Source organism: Antechinus flavipes, chromosome 3 (genome assembly GCF_016432865.1).
Source record: "Antechinus flavipes isolate AdamAnt ecotype Samford, QLD, Australia chromosome 3, AdamAnt_v2, whole genome shotgun sequence".
NCBI classification, from domain to species: domain Eukaryota; kingdom Metazoa; phylum Chordata; class Mammalia; order Dasyuromorphia; family Dasyuridae; genus Antechinus; species Antechinus flavipes.
Window position 1 is genome coordinate 328793542 of NC_067400.1, and position 21848 is coordinate 328815389.

Below are 21848 nucleotides of genomic sequence, written 5' to 3' on the forward strand. Positions count from 1 at the left end.
CACTGAGTTTTGGGACACCCTGTATATTATCATCACTATTCTTAAAGTTCTTTTGAGGTTTTCATAATATTTTCCTTCACAGTCTTGCAAATACTGTCTTAAGTTGGAGACTCCCATGCTGTCTCAAGAGTATGCAAGAGAATTGCAGTTTTTGTGATAGGAAAGAACTGGAAATGTTAAGTGAGGATGAATATTAATGGAGTATTTCACTAGGAAATAGCAGCAAGTATAGGACTCTGCATAAGTAAAAGTGTGAATATAATCCCATTAAAAGTCTACTTGTATCAGGGATTTTTATAGTCACTTTCAGATACCAATAAAATAAGAATTCCTGTGTGAAAAGGAATGGAGCAGAAAACGACATCAAAAAGTACAAGTAAGCTTATAAAGTAATAAAGTATTTTATAAAGTAGTTTGAAAGAGGCCACCAACAGTTGAGGCAGTCTGGAAAAACTTGAGTCTAATAAGGTAATGCTTTAGCTGCTTTTGAAGGTGAAGATTGTATGAAATGGATATGTAGAAGTACTTGAGGCATGGGAGACAGCCAAAGGCAGTCACCCAGTCAGATCTGTGCTTAAGAAAATCATTTTGACAGCAGTATGGAAAATGGCCTGGAGACTAAAGATTATATTAGCTGGTGGCTGTGAAAGTGGGGGAGGAAAGGCTCAGATATGAGAGACACTGAGGTAGAAATAGCAAGATTTGACTGCTGATTGGATAGGAGAGAATGAGAACTGATGTACCAGCATAGAAATTTATGGGAGTTGTATTGAGTGTAAAAGGAAAAAATTAGGGGACTTAGGACAGTCTTTGGAATACTCTCCAATTAGGGCTTTGACTGATAAATAAGCAAATAAGAAGGTAGCTGAAAAGATTGAAAAGGAAAAAGGCTGGGGAGAAAAGGCCATCAGAAGTGAAAATACGAGATTTTTGGCTAAACCTACGTAAGTCTGTTAGCCCCAATTGCCTCACCCAAATAAATGATGTTTGACTATCTGCAGCAAAACAAGAAATTGAGGGATTAAGTATAAGCAATGGGGAAAAGAAAATTTTACAGCTGATAATTTATAGAACCCTACAGAATCAAATGAAAAATCAGCAAACTTGCAGGATATAAAATACACCAATATGTCAGCATTTCTGTTAAGAACAAAACCAGCAGAAAGAGTTTGTGTTTAAAATAACTACAGAACATATAAAATACTTGGGAGTCTATTTGCCAAAACAAACAGGAATTATGTGGACATGACTACAAAGCATTGCACATAAATCTAAATTGAATAGAAAAAAAATTCTTCAGCGAAACAAAAACTTAATGAAGAAAAATGGGAAGGAATGTGATCTCATAACCAGGTCTCAAGCTATACTACAAAGTAGTAATAAAACAGCTTGGTACTTGATAAGAAATAGATTGATGAGTAGAATAGGTAAGTACACAGTATATAGAAGCAAATGGACACAGTGGCCCAATCTTTGATAAAACAAAATCACACCTACTGGGCTAAGAACTTAATATTAGACAAAAACTTGGAAACACTGGAAAGTAGTCTGACAGATTAGATATAAAATATCTAATACTAACATAAAACAAAAGGTGATCTCATAAATTAGCAAGAAAGAAATCATCTCACCAATTTGCAAATAGAAGTGTTCATTAGCAAGTGGAAGATTATAGCAAGGAAAAAGGGACAATTATGATTATATAAAAATGTTTTTGTGCCAACTAAAGCTATTCAGCTAAAATTAGGAGAGAAATGGAAAAAATGTTTGCAATGATTTTCTGATGGTCTCATTTCCAATATACATAAAGAATTGATTAAATTTTGTAAGAATTTATCAATTTCCTAATTGATAAATGATTAAAGGATAGGAAGTCAGCTTTCAGAAGAAGAAATCCAAGCTATCAATAGTAATATAAAAATGTTTGAATTTTATTCAAGAATTAAGAGTTCTTAATTAGAGAACTAATTATTAGAGAATTGTACTAAGAATTAGAGAAATGTACATTGAAACTTGGCGGTTCTATTTTACATAAGATTAGCAAAGTTGATGTTGAAAATGGTTATACTAGAGGGTTTGTGTGAAAACAGTTTTTTTTTTTTTAACACAGTATTGATGAAACTGAACTGTTCCAGCCATTTTTGAACTTTGCGTTTATTCCCTTCAAACCATCTAATGATAGTGCTACTAGGTCTGTAGGCCAAAGAGACCCCCCCCCCCAAAAAAAAAAAAAAGGAACACATATACAAACATTTGAAACAGCTCTTTTTGTGGTGGCAAAGAATTGAAAATGGGGGTTGCCTACCAATGGATACATTACAGAATATAAATATGATGGAATGCTACTGTGCTATAAGAAATGAAGAGTATTACACAGGGAGAATTGGATTCAGAAGGTAAAAATAACTCAGGAAGAAAATCAAAAATGCAAATAGTTCACATTCGTTTCCCAGTGTTCCTTCTTTGGGTGTAGCTGTTTCTGTCCATCATTTATCCATTGAAACTCAGTTAGGTCTCTTTGTCATAGAAATCATCTTCCATCAGAATACATCCTCATACAATATCGTTGTCGAAGTGTATAATGATCTCCTGGTTCCGCTCATTTCACTTAGCATCAGTTCATGTAAGTCTCGCCAGTCCTCTCTGTATTCATCCTGCTGGCCATTCCTTACAGAGCAATAATATTCCATAACATTCATATACCACAATTTACCCAGCCATTCTCCAATTGATGGGCATCCATTCAATTTCCAGTTTCTAGCCACTACAAACAGGGCTGCCACAAACATTTTGGCACATACAGGTCCCTTTCCCTTTTTTAGTATCTCTTTGGGGTATAAGCCCAATAGAAACACTGCTGGATCAAAGGGTATGCACATTTTGATAACTTTTTGGGCATAATTCCATATTGCTCTCCAGAATGGTTGGGTTTGTTCACAACTCCACCAACAATGCATCAGTGTCCCTGTTTTCCCACATCCCCTCCAACATTCATCATTATTTTTTCCTGTCATCTTAGCCAATCTGACAGATGTGTAGTGGTATCTCAGAGTTGTCTTAATTTGCATTTCTCTGATCAATAGTAATTTGGAACACTTTCATGTGAGTGGTAATAGTTTCAATTTCATCATCTGAAAATTGTCTGTTCATATCCTTTGACCATTTATCAATTGGAGAATGGCTTGATTTCTTATAAATTTGTGTCAGTTCTCTATATATTTTGGAAATGAGGCCTTTATCAGAACCTTTAACTGTAAAGATGTTTTCCCAGTTTGTTGCTTCCCTATTAATCTTATTTGCATTCGTTCTGTTTGTACAAAGGCTTTTTAATTTGAAGAGTATTATTTCAGAGAAACTTGGGAAGACTTACATGAAGTGGTGAGCAGAAATGAGAACAGTCTATAATATCAACAGTATTATAAAACAAACAACTTTGAAAGACTTTAAAACTGATCAACACAATGACTGACCACAATTTCAGAGGACTTAGGAGATATACTATGCATGGTGGACTTGTGGGAATTTGTTTTTGCTTGATTATATGTTTGTAACAGTTTTGCTTTTCTTTCTTGATGGAGAAGGAAAGTGAAAAGGAGAAAAAGATTTTCATTTGAAAAAATAAATTCATCCTGAAGAGAACAGTTTTAGGCAAGTGATGAAGTCAGAAGCCAAACTCTTATCTGATTGAGTGAGTGAGAGGAGAGGAAGTGAAGTCAGGGAATATAGAAAGTTCTGTAGGACTTTAGTTAGGGAGGGGAGAATTGATAAAGAATGATGGCATGAGGATGGTGGGCTCTGGTGGAAGACTTTTAAGTATGGGGGTATAGGGATGTTGGAAGGCAGTAGAGAAGGAATCAATAGATGAGAAAAGTGTTAGTAAACATTTATTGAGTGCTCACTTTGTGCCAGGAACTTTGGTAAGCATTAGAGATAAAAGGAAAGGTAAAAGACAGTGTTCTGAAAAAGCTCACTGTCTAATGGAGAAAACAACAATCAACTTTACACAGGCAAGATTTAATTTATTATTTCTAGTAAATGGAAGTAATTAACAGGAAAGACAATAGAACTTAAGGGGGAATCAGGAAAGGGCTTTTAATGAAGGAAACCAGAGAAGCCAGGAAGGGGAGTATTCTGGAATGAGGACCAGCCAGTGACAATATCCAGAGACATAAGATGGATAGGCTTACTCAAGGAATAGCAAAAGGCCCATGTCACCAAGCTGCAGAGTTTCAGATGCGGTAACAAATGCCATATTTGGTCTTGGAGATAATGGGGAGCTGCTAGTAATAAACCACTAGCAAATAGTGTGTGTGTGTGTGTGTGTGTGTGTGTGTGTGTGTGTGTGTGTGTGTGTGTGTTTGACGTGGTCAGAACTGTGTTTTGGAACATCATTTTGGCATCTGAATGGAGGGAGCACGCACTAGGGGGAGAAGTGATCTGTGGCAGAGACACACAGGTCCTTGTGATTGTCCACTATGGCAGTGGTGAATGTCCGAGGAGGGAAGGGGACATTTGTGAGGTTCGTTATGAAGCTAAAACAGGTCTTTAATCAAAGCTTGGATAGAGGGGGCAGGAGGAGGAGTGGAGGGTGACATCCAGGTGGTGAACGCTGCCAATAATAAAGAAGTTTGGAGTGGGGCAAAGGGTTTAGGGAGAAAGGTAGTTCAGTTTTAAACATTCTGAGTTTAAAATATCTGCAGAACCTCCACTTTAAGGTGTCTAAGTTGGGGCTGTGGATAGAGTCCTGGGCCTAGAGAAAACTCTTTCTGAGTGAAATCATCTCAGACTAGCTATGTGACCCTGGGTAAGTCACTTAGTCATGTTTCCCTTGGCTTCTTCATTTATAAAATGAGCCAGAGAAGGAAATGGCAAACCACTCCGGTGTCTCAGCCAAGAAAACCCCAACTGGGGTCAGGAAGGTTGAATGACTGAACAGCAACTGTGCAGGATGCTACTGTTTACAATATTTGCAAATAATAAACACACAGATCTTGCCATATCATTCCTCTGTTCAGCTTCCAGTGGGCCTCTATTGCTTCTAGGATAAAATAGAAACTGCTTTGTTTAGCTGAAAACCCTCCATAATCTTTCCTCAATCTATCATTCGTTGTACAAAGAAAGGATATCAAAGAGTATCAAAGAATCCCAGAAAAGGATGATTGTAGTGTCAAAGACCAGAAAGGTCAAGAAGGATGAGAATGGAGAGAAGGGTATTAGGTTTGGCAATTAATTAAGAGATCATTTGTAACTTTGGAGAACAGTTCATATGTTGGAAGCCAGTCTAGAGAATTAAGAAGGGAATGAGAGGAAAGGAAGTGGAGACAGGTATTGTAGATGGCCTTCAGTCACAGAAAGAACAGTTATGAGATGGTAGCTAATGGGAGTGCATGGACCAAGGGATGGGTTTTTGAGGCTGGAGAAATAAGAGTGTGTTTGTAGGCAATAACAAAGCAGCTAATAGGTAGGAAGAGATGGAAGATAAATGAGAATGGAGATGAAAGTGGAAGTAATCTGCAGGGGAAGGTGAGATTAAATAGGATCATTTGTGCATATAGAAGGATTTTCTTTGGCAAGTATAAAGGTCACTTCTTTATGTGAGACAGGAAAGGACAAGAGAGTTGTAGAAGACATTTGAGTCACAGGTGATAAGGAAGACAGGAGAAGAGCTAGCTCTGAATGGCTTCAGTTTTTAAAGTAAAATAGAAGGCAAGATTCTCAGCTGAGAGTGGTGTGAGGAGGAGCTAGGCTAGGTTTAAGGTAGAATGGAATGAAAACCTGCTGTGGTGAGAGAAATAGTGTTAATTAGGATGCAGTTCAGATAGGGAAGGGAGAATGATTGAGATTACAATCTTCTGGGCACTTGGCAGCCAAACCCTGACTGATTGTAATGATTAATTATAGCCCCAGAGAACATGTGACGAAATTCTGAATGTGATGTTCAAAGTGATCACTGTTTGGATTGGTTTCATTTAACTGTAATTAGGAAGGATTTAATCGAGATTGTATTGGGAAATGAGTATTATAAAAAGATGAAGCAACAACATCTTCAGAAAATGATGCTTCACATCTCAAATGAAGTTCTAGCTCCTGAAGCATCAGCTTATTTGAGTAATGTGCTGATGGACGTATATAAAGTCTCATCTTAGGACAGTGCCTGAGACCTGAGATCCTATCACCTATTGCTTCAACTGTCTTGCACTATGGGGAGAAGTGCAGTCTACTATCTTTTCCATCTTTTTTTTTAATCCAACATGAGTAGCACAGTCATACATTAGTTTGACTTTGGCAAACTAAAAAATGCTAAAAGACAAAAGAGCAAATTGGATGGTGATGTTCATTTATTCATTCATCTTCAACAGACTCTAATACAAAAATGACCATATCTTTTAAAACAAAATGTTTTATTAAAATTTAATATTGAATATGTCACTGACTAAATTTAGTAACTGGTTATATTTAAATTGTATCTAATTTATAAATATAGTTATATAACATACACATTAATTTCTAAGCAAATTTAAATTTGTTTAAATTAATTTCAATATCAGTTTCAGTTACTCCATCTAAGTCCCTATTCAAATATTTTGTCCATTTATTGTCTTTCATTTTTTTCTTACATATTCCATTATTTTGATTCTGTATTTTTGGGGTCATTATATCATTTCATAAAGATTTTTTCAGATTTTTTTAAAAATTTCTCGTACTTGTCTTAATGTTATTTCATCAGATTAGTGTACTCATAATTTATTTAATCATTAATGTTGTCTATTCATCTTACTTTGGGTTTTTTTTTTGTAATTAGATAAAATATTTCTAAGAATTTTTTTTAAATAGCTTTTTTTTTTTAACAGTGTGATTTGAAACACTTTGGAGATATATTCCTGATAAAAAGAATTGTTGGTTCAAAGGATATTATTTTTCTTAGTTTTATAGTATACAACCAGATGATTCTCCAAAAATTTCTCTAAGTTTAAAATTCCTTCACTAATACACGTATATACTTGTATCTCCCCATCCCTGTAAGCACTGAGTTTCATTGCTTTTCATTATTTTTACCAATATGATAGGTTGAGTTGAAATTGTTTCAATCAGCACCTCTGATTATTAGTGAGATCTCGTCCTTTTTATTTTAAAATGTTTTACTTTGGGAAAATTATATTTACTAATGTGGTTTTTTTCCTCTACATAAATAAAAACCTAAAGAAAAAATCTCAAAACAAAACATCTAAAGTAATAATCAGGGGAGGCAAACAGGGAAATTCACCAGTTTATTTTGGTGAAAAGGACTTGTAACTCCATATTTTAAAGAGGGAGACAGCTAGATGGCACAGTGGATAGAGTACTGATCCTGAAGTCAGGAGGACCTAAGTTCAAATTCAAACTCAGACACTTAATACTTCCTAGCTGTGTGACCATGAGCAAATCACTTAATCCCAATTGCTTAAGCAAAAAACAAACAAACAAACAAACAAACAACAAAAAAAAAAAAGCTAGAGACAATGATAATATATTATTTATTTGAAAGGTGGGAAAACATTATTCTTTTAACATTTTCTTCTCATTGTCCTTATAGACATTTATTTAGACCATTCCTATTTAAATTGGATGTGGCAGTTCCATTTTTTTTTTTTATTTTTATTTTTTTTTAACAAGGAGATATCCTGGTGGCCAAGAGAGCTTCCTAAAGGAATTCAAGAGAAGATTTAACCGTTTCAATATACAAGTCTGACTATTTGCTTTTGCTATTAGTGAAAATCCTCTCTGTTTATCAATCAGCACTTTCCATGCTAAAGAGGTTCTTTCCATGTTAACTTCTGAATTCTGAATTCCTCAAATTCAGCCCATTAAAAAATTTGGACCATTCCCAAGGCCAAAGAGAAATGAACACCCTAACTTTCCTGGTGCTATACATTCTAAACTGCTCAGTGGCTACCTGGCTTATATCACTCTACCTGCACCCAAGAGATCAATAGAAATGAAATTACTATTAATGGATAGAGTATTAGGCCTGTAGTCAGGAAGACTCTTCTTCCTGAGTTCAAATCTGATCTTAAACACTTTTCAGCTGTGTGACCCTGGGCAAGTCACTTAATCCTGTTTGCCTCAATTTCCTCATCTCTAAAATGAGCTAGAAAAAAATGGCCAGTCTAGCGACTCTGCTAAGACAACCTCAAATGCGTTCATGAAGAATCAGACACAACTGAAAACAATTGAATGATAATAGGCCCCAAAAGCCACAGATACCCTGTTCCTTTATACTTTTCGGTTTTATAGCATTTTTATTTTTTCAGAGTATTTTTTTCCCCATTTTTCCAAATCTAATTTTCTTTTTCTTTCTTTCTTTCTTTCTTTCTTTCTTTCTTTCTTTCTTTCTTTCTTTCTTTCTTTCTTTCTTTCTTTCTTTCTTTCTTTCTTTCTTTCTTTCTTTCTTTTCTGAGGCAATTGGGGTTAAGTGACTTGTCCAGAGTCACACAGCTAGGAAGTATTTAGTGTCTGAGACCAGATTTTAACTTGGGTCCTCCTGACTTCAGGGCTGGTGCTCTATCCAAATCTAATTTTAAGGAGTAGTTTTCTTTAGTCAATTTTTATCCTTTCTTTCTTAAATTCTCCTGCTTAGCTTTCATTTTTTCCCCAATTTTTCTTCTTTCTTGGGATTTTAAAAATCTTTTTGGGCTCCTCCAAGAAAACCTTTTAAAAGATTTTGAAACAAATTCATATTCCACTTTGAGGCTTCATATGTAGCTATTTTGCATTGCTGTCCTCTTCTGAGTCTGTGTTCTGATCTTCCTTTTGCATGGTTGGGGCTCTTTTTGATGTTTTGTTCATTTTAATAGGCTCTGTTCCTAAGGCAAAGGAGCTTCTTCACTGGCTTTCTGAAATGAGGCTGGAGGTGTTGGTCTGGCCTAGTCAAGCCTGTTGTGCTGGAATTCGAGGACTTGCAATTTGCCTTCTGTGCTGGGGCTGGAGGTCTCACAGATGGCATCCTGAGCCACTGGCCCACTGAATCAGGATGTAGGGGCCTTTGCTGCTAATCTGTGCTGTGGCTAAGAGTTTCCCATTGGATTACCCACACCGTGCCTGTGTAGAAGTGAAATAGACCTTTCCTGAAGTCTTCCTATGTTCCCTTGTGATGGAGTGAAAATTATTTCACTCCATCTTTTCGTGGGTTCTATCACTCCACAATCTTTTTGGAGGCTTGATTTAATACTGTTTCTGAGGAAAACTGCAAGAGACTCACTCGATCAACTTCTTGGCATCTCTCTGCCATCTTGGCTTTGCCCCAGCATTTTTATTTCTTTTAAAATGTTTTTCTTCTACTCATTTTTATCTTTGGAATGTATCCCGTTGAAGTTGGTTAGTGCATATAGAATAATACCAATTTTATTTTCATTTTCTACAAGGTTTAGTGGTTGTTGTTTTTTTTTTTTTTTTTGGAGGGGAGAAAGCAACCAGTGTTTGGCTCTAACAAGTCATGTGGTGTTGACATTTATAGCAAACCTGTTAAGTTAGTTTAGCAAGTTTGCATTTTTATTGACTATGTTACCTTCTCAGTATTTATTTAGACTAGCAAACTCCACACCCTTATATTTCATGCTGTTACTTGAACTGCACTGAATGTCTGGGGAAGTCAAATTCACTTTTTTAATTAACTAATGAAATTCACTTTCTTTTGACCTAAAAAAAATAATTTTTAAAAAACTAACTAAACCTAATATTTTGTGAAGAGGATTTTGAGCAAAAATTATAGTTCATAGTAGTCATATTGCCACAGGCAAATATTTTAAAGTAACACATTTAAACATTATTTAAGACATTTATGTCATAGCAAGACTTAGCATCAAATGTTTTTTAGAATATAATCAGTTCTTGTAGCGGTGACTTAAGCATAGATTTTAATATTTTGTTCTGCTAGAATAGCCAAATAAACTTCAAATTTTTTCATACTTAAAAAAATGTTTATAATTATTCTTATTAGAATGTTTCCCATGGTGGAAATACATGAAAACATTGGCTATTTAAAACTAGACCACAACTTATTGAAAATGCTCCCATTTATATACATTTTAAATATATATATGAACCAGAATGTAAGGGCCTCTGCCTACGTCCCAAGTCTAAAATAACCATATTTCCTTAAAAAGTAGGCAAATGATTTGATAACAGCAAGGACATTAGCTCCCTATTATTTTCTGCTTTATACTGTCTCACACTAAAATATATTTTTCTCCTTACCAAAGAAAATCCCTCTACATATCTTTTCTCCCATTCTATCCATCCCATTCCTTCATCTTCTCCAAATTACCCCCTCTATAATACTCATTCTCATGAATCTTCAGTCTCTCCTCTTCTAATGACTTTTTCCCCAATGCCTACGAATATGCCCATATCTCCTGTTTTTTTAGAATGCCCTCATTCAATCCCACCATCCTTCTTACCCATTGATCCATATCTCAGCTAAAAATGTTGGAAATGTCCTAAGCAATCAGTGCCTCCATTTCCTATGATCTTATCTTTTTTGGCCTAAGATTCTGGCCTAAGAAAACAGGTTTTCTATCAGCTAGCACTGTATCAGTCATACATGGAACCATTGGTTGTATTACCTTGGTGACAGCAAATGGAGAGATTTTGAATGCTAGGGATAAGCTCACTTATTTTGGCAGTATACTTTCTATGGGTGTACACATGGATGATGAGATTGAAGTACATGTTGCCAGAGCTAGCTCAGTATTTGGGAGGCTCTGAAAGAAAGTGAGAGAAGTATTGGGCTGCCTACTGAACTGAAGTCTACAGAGCTGTGATGTGGACTTCATGGTTTGTATGCCCATAAAACCTGGATCGTCAACCAATGCCATGTCTGAAAATTGGGTACCCGACATGGAAGTCCTCTTTCAAGTTGGACTGGCACAGCATTCAACTCTCCCAAAGAGAGTGTCTCTCCTATGGCAAGGAGCCCAAATACCCAACATGTATTTACCTAAAAAAACCATTTTACAAAAAACTATCATAAACAATCAGAGATCACAGAGATCAGAAGTGGTACAGACACGTTCAAGGCCTCTCTGAAGAACTTTAATATTGATTTTGAAATATGGGAGACACTGGCACAGGACTGCCTAGCATAGTGTGCCCACATCAAAGAAAATCTGTGTTTTACCAGTCAAGTAGAGTTGTAGAAGCACAAAAGAAACATGAGATGGGCAAATCTAGACCCATCTCCCTCCTAAATGTCCAAACAGACTTTGTGCCCGACCTGTGGTAGAGCCTTTCAAGCTCCTATTAGACTGATCAATCACAATTGAACGCACTGTGCATTAGCTCCAACATCCTGTTGTCATTATCCTCTGGTACAAAGAATAAATAGCAACAACTCTTTTTTAAATCTTCTAATCTGGTTTCCAACTTACTCATCTGAAACTGTTCTTTCCAAAGTTATGATCTTTAATTCTCAAATCTAGTGGCTCTTTTAAATTCTTTTTTTCATTCTTTTTTTTTTTTCTTCAGTTTTGTGGGTTTTAACACTATTGATCACTCTCTTCCTGATACTCTCAGCGTCACAAACACCTAGAAGAAGGGGGAACTCCTTCCTAGGTTTTCATGAGATTTTTCCATCTTTTTTCTAACCATCTCACCACTCCACAACTTCTTTGATGGCTCTTCATGAAATTCACAACTATTACTTCTTAAGGTGCTACAAGGGGCTGTCCTTGCCCTCTTCTCTTGTTCCCTGATATTGGCTTGCTTAATCATCTCATCTTCCTTATCTATGCAGATGATTCTCAGATCTATTTATTCAATCCTAACTACCTGTGATCTTTAGTTTCACATCTCCAGCTGCCTGTTGAACATCTCAATCTGGATATTTCCTGGACATCTTAAATTCAACATATTAAAAATAGAATTCATTATTTTTTCCTGCAATCTCCTCCCCCTCTTCTGAATGTCCCTATTGTTGTAGAGGGCACCACCATCCTTCTAGTCTCTTAGGCTCACAACTTTGATGTCATCTTTGATTCCTCATTCCTTTTCATCTTACATAGCCAACTATTGCCGTGTCTTTTTGTTTCTACCTTCGCAACATTTCTCTTTTAGTTTTCTTCTCTTCCTTGACTCTTCCACCATCCCAGTGAAGGCCCCAATCACCTCATGTCTAAACTACTGCAATAACCTGCTGATTTGTCTACCTGCCTCATCCCTAAAGGTCCTCCATTTGACTGCCAAAAGGATTCTGCTAAAGCACAGATCTGACATGATACCCCTTTTGCCATTTCAGTGGCTTTCTTTTACTTCCAGGATCAAATATAAAATCTTGTTTGGCTTTTAAAACCCTTCACAACTTGGCTTCTTACATTTTCAATCTTCTTACACTCTTCCCCTCCATGTGTTCTCTGATCCAGGGACAGAGGTTTTAATTACTGTTCTTCATTCCTCCTTGCCTTTTCGCTGGGTATTCCCCCCAAGCCTGGAATGCTCCCCTCCCCATTCTTGTCTCTATTTCCTGGTTTCGCTGGCTTCCTTCAAGACTCCAGCTCAAAGTCTACCTTCTACAAAACTATTAGTCTCCTCTCCCCACAGCCCCAAATCTCTTCTCTGAGATTACCTATTATTTTCCATATCTATATCTAGGTAAATAAATATCTTATGGACACATAATTATTTTTATGTTGACTCTCCCATTAGAATATTAACTCCTTGAGGGCAGGGAACTTATTTTTGCCTTTCTTTACATCCCCTGCACTTAGCGTCATGCTCGTTACTTAACAAGCACTTAAATATTTTATTAATTGAATTATTGTTTAATTGATGGATGTAAGAGATCCAATCTCTAATACACTCATTTAGCACCTCATCCCAACACTCCATGCTCCCAAGGCCTGCACAAAGTGTCCTCAGATTTCTGTAATAAAATCCACTCAGCAATTTTTATTTTTGCTCCTGCTGTTGTCTTGGCCATCACATACTCTCATCCAGACTTTACTACACATTTTGGGGTAACAGAACTCAACTTTCCCTGCCTTGCACTGCCATTCACCTTATATGGGGAAATATGGAAATATAGGAAAGTAAAAAGCTTGCTGTGTCTTGGGTAAGAGTGTAATGTGCTGCAGCAGTACTCAGAGAACTAAAAAAACAGGGAACTAGGGGACCCAGGGACTGGGGACTGAACCAGTGTGTGCTTAAGGCTTCACCAAGGAAAGGGGACTGGAATCTAGCATATACCAGTTCTGATGCCCTGAAATCATTTAAGATAGACACTGAGTCAGGTGAACTGTGAATTCCCTACCATAGGAAGTGGGATGGATGCGGTTTTCTCAGAAAACTGACCCCTGCCATAGTTTAGGGTTACAGTTCCAGGGAAACCCCCTTGCTTGGATCCTTGCTTAATCTTGCACAAACTGCTTTGTAATCTATAGTCCCCCTGTTTTTATATGCTGAGGTGGGATACCGATTGTGAGCCTTAATACTAAGTTGGGGACAGCTGAAGCCCAAGATGGGGTAAAAATTATTTTAGGGTATAAAAAATCATGCTCCATTGCTTGTCTTTTGCCTCCTTTCACTAGATTAAGATACTAGTGAAGGCAACACCCTTTTCCTGCAGGAACTGAATAATCCTCCTTCTTCTCTGACTCTCAGAAATGTCTACTTGAATTATTTTGGGTTAGTGGTTGCTGTCCCACACAATATCAAGAGACTAAGATCTAATGCTCAGGGAATCCACCAACAAAGGGAAGGGATCAAAAAAGAGAAATATAACAGAGAAATAGAAACTGACAGAGAGCTGAGAAAGAAGAAAATTCAGTTAAAAACCATGAGCACAAGCAGATATATTAAGAGAGAATATGTTAATAATGGAAAGGAAAATGACCTCCAGGATATTTAAATAAGTCCAAACATTTCTAAATAAATATTACAAGGCAAAAAGAAAATAAATCAGCATTTGATGACATAGAGGATCCTATGGTTTCCCAAAAGAACTTGGAAGCACAGTAGTAGGTTCTTGAATGAGGATGTTCCTGAAAGAAACAAGAATCAGAGAAATAGAAATTATGACCTTCAAAGCAGAAATAATAGGAAGAATAGAAAAACTTGGATCCTGGATGGCAAATTTCACCAAAGAAACTAATGGAAGACCAACTCACTGAGAAAGCAAATACTCAAATGGGAGGAAAAATCTGGGAGAAGTAATAAGCATTAATATTAAAAGAAAACATGGTCTCTGTATAAGTAAAACAAATTGTTCTGGATTTTCTTGTATTAGTTCTTGCATAATGCAAACCTTGAGTCACAGATCCAAGGTAGATTGAGAAGGGAACCTGAGGCTAGAGACGGAGATTAGGGATAATAAATAATATCAGGTCTTATCCTAATTACTGAATAAGGAGGAAATTCAGATGCAAGCAGCAGATGTGGGGCTCAGACCTTAGGAGCAGAGTTGGGGTCTCATTTCTAGCCTTCAGTCCAAACTGAAGTCTGCAGAGGAATAACTAAGACAAAATTTCAGATCAAAGAGAAGCCTCCAGTTTAGTCCCGCTGATCATTAAAGCTTCCTATCTGGCTGAGAGGTACTGAGTCCACGATTAGACTGCTTTTGCTGAGACATATACTCAAGTCAGGAATTTGCAGACCTCAGACCAAATAAATAGCAATCAGTCTTTGCCCTCAATCAGACTACTATGGGATCGCTGAAAACATATAGGTTCCTAATTGGGGCTGTCCCTGAATTTTTGGAATAACACTACATCAATAAAAATTTCAGAAGCAACCCAGACTTTTTATCCAGAAACATGGAGACCCCTGACCCTAAAATAAAATCCTAAGTAAGAGGACAGACTGGAAGAAAGTGCAAACAACAAAGACTCTGACCATATAAAGATATTGTATTGACAAGGACACTCAAGACACCAACTCAAGACACGAACCCAAAAGAAGAGAATGACTCTAAAACATCTATAACCAAGGCAGCAAAGAAAAACACAGCTTGGGCACAAAAGCATTCCTAGAAGTGATTAAGCAAGAGGTTTTTAAAAAGAGTTTTTAAAAATTAAATGAGAGCTTTTAGAGGGAAAAGATGGAAAAGAAATAAAAGGTATGGAAGAAAGAATTGGAAAGAATATTACAACTAAAAACACCAGAGCTGCAGAGAAACTTTGAAGTTTAAGCACAAGAATAAAGAGGAACATAAAAACATAAATAAAAACAATGATAAAGAACCAAACAAGGATAAACTACTTACATTTTTTAAAATTCCCCTTTCCAAAGCTTATTTACTTTCATTTTCATACTTGTTTCTCATAACACTTTTGTGAGGGAGTCAGAGGCTTTCCTTCACAGAGGCAACCCCTTCCCATTATAGATAAAGAAATTAGGCCTTAATTTTCAGATGAAGAAATTGAAATCATTTCTAGTAATATGAAAAGGTGCTCTAAATCATTATTGATCAGAGAAATGCAAATTAAGACAACTCTGAGGTACTATTACACACCTCTCCATTGGCTAAGATGATAGGAAAAGATAATGATAAATGTTGGAGGGGATGTGGGAAAACTGGGACACTAATACATTGTTGGTGGAACTTTAAACTGATCCAACCATTATGGAGAACAATATGGAACTATGTTCAAAAGGTTATCAAACTGTGCAGTTTTGATCCAGCAGTGTTTCACTGGGCTTATATCTTGAAGAGATTTTAAAGGAGGGAAAAGGACCTACATGGGCAAAAATGTTTGTGGCAGCACTTTTTATAGTGGCTAGAAACTGGAAACTGAATGGAATCACATCAGTTGGAGAGTAACTGAATAAGTTATGGTATATAAATGTTATGGAATATTATTGTTCTATAAGAAACAATCAGCAGGATGATTACAGAGAGGCCTGGAGAGACTTAAATAAACTGATGCTAAATGAAATGAGCAGAACCAGGAGATCATTGTACATGGCAATGGCAAGATTATATAAAGATCAGTTCTGATGGACGTGGCTCTTCTCAAAAATAAGATGATTCAGGCGAGTTCCACTGATCCTATGATGAAGAGAACCATCTACACCCAGAGAGAGGACTGTGGAAACTGAATGTGGATCATAACATAGCATTTTCATGTCTTTTGTTGTTGTTTGCTTGAATTTAATTTTCTTATTTTTTTTCCTTTTTGATCTGATTTTTCTTGTGCAGCAAGATAATTGTATAAATATAGATGCATATATTGGATTTAGCATATATTTCTATCATCATGTTTAATATATATTGGATTACTTACCATCTAGGGGAGGGGGGAAGGGGAGAAATTGAAACACAAAGTTTTGTAAAGGTCAATGATGAAAAGTTATCCTTGCACATGTTTTGAAAATAAAAAGCTTCAGGGCAGCTAGGTGTTGCAGTGGGTAGAGCACCAGCCTTGAAGTCAGGAGGACCTGAGTTCAAATCTGATCTCAGATACTTAACACATCCTAGCTGTGTGACCCTGGGCAAGTCACTTAACCCCAGTTGCTTCAGGGGGAAAAAAAAACTTCAAATAAAAAAAGACTTACAAAAAGAAATTAAGTCTCTAAAAATGAAATGAAATATATCCAAGGTCAAGTTAGTGACAACAGCTGGGCTTTCATCCCAGGTTGTCAGATTGCCAGTCCTCCAAATTGAAAGGGATCTTATAATGGGACACAGCCAGTTTTGGTCACTGAGGCCCAGCTCTAAAGTGGGAAATTAAAGGGATACCAAGAGCATCATCCCTGAGAGTACTTCTTCCTCTTCCTGAGCCTACTCCAAAGTGATCCCCGAAGCAATCTTGCCCCAGAAGCACTTCCCCTGACCTCACTAGCTAGGAGACTTAGTGATATCCAGATTAGTCAAATTTGCCCTCAAATTAGTCCTTTGATAGCCACCTGGGCCAGGTACAAAGGTCAATAGTTATGATTCTGCCCTAGAAATTATTTTATCCTTTTAAAGAAGAATAAACTAAGACTCAGATGTGAGTGTCCAGGATCATACAGCAAGTCATTGGTTGAGGTGATTAGAATCCATCTTTGCTGCTTTCTAGCCTAAAGCTTTTTCCTCCTTGCCCCATTCTATTAGTCTATTTCTCCGGAAAAGAGAGTGCTAGGATGTAGGACAAGAGGTTTCTAAAACTCAACCCTGGCCTCTTGTGTAACATTATGAATCAGGAGGGAAGCCTCAGGTTGAAGTTCTGGGGACCAAGCCCAAACCTGTCCTCCAGCCTGGGAGCTTCTAGAGCAGAATCATAATTGTTGTTCTAGGAGGGGAAGGGTGGGAGCTGTGGCCCTGGGCTTCAATAACTGAGTATGGTCACTCTCCTTGGGGTTGGAAGGTGGCAGGGATGGCTTGGTCTCGGATTCTATCCTGAGGCAGTGAAGGAGAGAAAAGTGTGTATGTGTGTGGTGTGTGTGTGTGTGTGGGTCTTTGTTGGTGAGTGCCTCTCTGTCTCTCTCTCTGTCTCTCTCTCTCTTTTCTCTCTCAGTCTTTCTGTCTCTGTCTCTGTCTCTCTTTTCTCTCTCTATTTCTCTCAGTGTCTCTGTCTCTCTCTCTCTCTTTTCTCTCTCAGTCTTTCTGTCTCTGTCTCTGTCTGTCTGTCTGTCTGTCTCTCTCTCTCTCTCTCTCTCTCTCTCCCTCCCTCCCCCTCTCTCTGCTTGTCTATCTGTCTCTCTCTCTGGAAAGAGACTCAGTGTGTGTCCCTGTGTCTGTCTATCTCCATATGTGTGTGTGCTCATAGGAGCCAGTATGTATGGCCTTGTGGTCTGAGCTAAGGAGTAAGAGGTCTATGGGTAAGTAGAGGGATCCTTGAAAAGGTGTGTAGTAGTTGGGAAAGGTACTACTTGCATTTGTGGATGTATTCGGTGGTAATATAGTCAGTGATGGAGATGTCAGGTCAGAATGACTCTGCCTACCACCTTCATGGCTTCCTGGTGCAGAATTGATTTTGGATCTCCTCACAATATGAATTCTTTAAGGTGGACACATTAATGCTGAACTTAATCTGGCTTTTGCTGTATCTGCAATTTTTTGTTAATGCTCTCTTGGGCCTCTATCCTGCCCAACATAAGAGTGAGAAGAGGCTGTCCTTATTGCAGGACTAGGGTCTTTTAATGGAAGGGGTGTTGGACGGAGAGATGATGCTCTCTATCTTACCTGTAATATCCCGCCTTTCCCTCCTCATCAATTTTGAAAAACGATGTTTCTTGAATAAAGATTACTCTCCTCTGAAGTAGTCAAAAGAGGAAAGAATACACACATTGAGTTAATTTGGTACAGAAATGCTTTTCACTCACTAGGGAAAGAGGAGGGGAAAGGGAAAAGGTGAGGGAGGGGGAATTAGAGGGAAGATAGTTAAGGAATTAGTTCTAAGCAAACAAATCCTAAATAAGGTTTTACAAAATTATTTATAGATCATTTTGAGATGTCAAAGAATGGGAATCAGAAAGAAAGGGAAAAAATGTGGAAAGCAAAATTTTATAAAAAGTGAATGCTTAAGATTGTCTTTATGACCACATATGCAAAAATGTTTATAGCAGACTTTTTTTTGTAGTGGCAAGAAATTGGAAACTAGAGGCCCATGATGAGTGGATGCCCATCAGTTGGAGAATGACTGAATAAGTTATGGTATATGAATGTTATGGAATATTATTGTTCTATAAGAAGTGATTAACAGGATGATTTCAGAAAGTCCTGGAGAAACTTAAATGAACTGATGTAAAATGAAGGGAGTAGAACTAAGAGAGCATTGTACACAGTAACAAGATTATATGATGACCAAATGTGATGGACTTGGCTCTTTTCAACAGCGAGGTGATTCAGGCCAATTCCAATAGACGTGTGATGGAGAGAGCCATCTGCACCCAGACAGAGGACTGTGGGAACTGACTGTGTATCACAACATAGCATTTCTACTCTTTTTGTTGTTGTTTGCTTGCATTTTGTATTCTTTCTCATTTTTTTTTCCTGTTTGATTTGATTTTTCTTATGCAGCATGATATTTGTGGAAATATGTATAAAAAAATTACATGTTTAACATATATTGGATTATTTGCCATCTAGGGGAGAAGGTGGAGAAAGGAAGGGAGAAAAAAATTTGGTACATAAGATTTTGCATGGGTGAATGTTGAAAAACCATCTATGCACATGTTTTGAAAAAAAAACTTTATTAAAAAAAACAAATCATCTTTACATGTAATGGAAAAAATAAGGTACTATAAAAAAGGAAAACAAAAAAAAGACTCAATCTGAAGGGGTGTCTGTAAATTAGGAAATGGTGAATAAGTTGTGATATCTGGATGTGATGGAGTACTGTTCTGCTGTAAGAAATGATGGCAGAGATGATTTCAGAGAAACCTAACAAGATTTAACGTGAACTGATGCAAAGTGAAATGAATAGAACCCCAAGATGAATTTTAAGAGTGATAGCACTGTAGGCCCCAATAATTTTTTAATTTTTTAAAATCATTTTAACAATAGCTTTTTATTTTCGTAATACATGCAAAGATAATTTTCAACATTCACCCTTGCAAAACCTTGTTGTAAATTTTTTCCTTCCCTTTGACCCATTTCCCTTCCCTAGACAACAAGTAACCTAATATGTTAAACATGTGCAATTCTTCTAAACATATTTCCACAATTATTAGAAAGCATTTTTTATTATGAGTCTTTGGGATTATCATGAATCATTGCATTGATCAGAGTTACTAAGTCTTTCACACTTGATTATAATTTTAGTATTGCTGTTACTATGTACATTGTTTTTCTGGTTCTGCTTACATCACTTTATCAGTTAATATAAATCTTCCCAGGTTTTTCTAAAAGTACCCCCTTTACCATTTCTTATAACACAATAGTATTCCATTGTTCAGCCATTTAGTTAATGGATATCTCCTCAGGTTTCAATATTTTTTTTTGCAATCACAAAAAAAAGAGTCACTACCAATATTTTTGTAAATTGAGTCCTTTTATTTTTCTTTTGATCTCTTCAAGAAATGGATTCTAATAGCAGTATTTCTAGGTCAAAAGAATACACACAGTTTTATAATCAGTTGGATTGATTCAGGCTTTGATGTCTTCTTCTCATTTACTCACAATCTCTCCAGCATTTGTCACTCTCTTTTTCTGTCAATCATAGCTATATTAAAATTTTCTCTAAATCACTCAAAATTGAAGAAATGCAAAATAAAACAATTCTGAGGTACTTCACACCCAGCAGGTGACAGATGAAATAATGAGTCTCTGAACCCCAGAATAATTTGGGTCCTTGCCATGGTTATCCATCACTGGAAGTCACTCAGCACCATCCCAGGGTAGCCTAAAGCCACTGTCACCTGTAGAGGAAATTTGGGACAATCTCCCCTTTGCCTTAGGAGCAGGTCTTAATCTTTAAAAAAAAAAAAGTGAGCAGGCCAAAAGAACTTTGACCATAGATAGCTTTTATGGAGACAGAGAAGAGACTTAAATCCTGAGTACACTAAAGGCAAAATATCTCTTGATGAAACTCCAAAGGATGATATGAGTTGGTTCCCATTTCACAAGGCTGTCTTTGAAGAATTATGATCTTTTTCTAATTGTCCAATTGAGTTCTTTTGTTCTGTGGAATTTTTTTCCATTTCGCCAATTTTGTTTTCCAGTTCACCAATCCTATTTTTCAAGGATTTGGTTTCTTTATCCATTCTCTCTTTAACTGACTTCTCCAGGCTCTTTTGCCAAGCCTCCCTCTCCTTATGCAGAGCCTCCCTCTCCTTTTGCCAAGTCTCCCTCTCCTTTTGCAAAGCCTCCTTCCCCTTTTGCCAAGCCTCCCTCTCCTTTTCCCATTTTTCTTCTAGCTCCCTTGTGAGAGCCTTTTTCATTTCCTCCATGAGATTCATCTGTGCTGAGGAACATACGATCTCCTCCTTTGGGGATTCACCTGGGGACTGTTTGTTTTTAGTCTCCTCAGGATTTGGAGTCTGCTCTTTATCTGTATAAAAGCTGTCCAGGGTTAAATTCTTTTTCAGTTTCTTGCTCATTCTGTCTATTTATCAAAGACAAACTATCAAAGAAACAGAAGGAAAAAAACCCCTTGAATGGAGGCTGCTTTCTTTGGGGGAGGGGCAGGGTATTCATGAGGCACGGGTCCTACTGTGCTATGGCGCCTGCGCGCTGAGACACTGTGGGGGAGGGGTGGCCAGGTCCCGAGAGACTCCAGCTGTTTGGGGTTGTATTCTTCACCCCCGGTGTTTTTAGCTTCTCTGCTGGGCTGCTGACTTGCTCCTGTAGCAAAGCTCTCCCCGCAGAGACGGCTGCGATCGCGCCCCACCCCCTCTCCGCTCTACCCGGTTCTGAGCTGCTATCTGTGCTCTGGCCGCAGCTGCTGCCCGCAGACTGCTTCCAAATACCGTCCCCGCCCTCGCGCAAAAACAGACCTTTCTTGACGAGTCTCAAGGATGGTTTCTCTTGGTAAGTAATTGTATGTTTTTTTTTTTCAGTCAAGCATTAATTCAGAGGCATGAAATGAAATGAATAGTGAGAGAAAAACACGGAGGTTACACAGAAGTGTATTTCCTCTCCGCCATCTTGGCCGGAAGTCCTGTCTTTGAAGAATTAAAAAAGGATCTTAAAAGAGAGTTAGAAGAAAAATGGGAAAAGAAAATGAGAACTTTGCAAGAGAGTTTGAGAAAGGAAAAATATAAATTATCTGAAGAAAACACCTTTAAAAATTGTAGCAAAAAAGACAAAAAAATTCTTCAAATTGCCAAAAAAAAAAAAAAAAAAAAGGAAATCAAATATCAAAAGCATAATCTGGATCTTGCCACATTTTCTCCTACAAAAATACAAGCAAACAAACAAACAAAAAAGGCCTGAAGAAGTTTTGATAGAGCAT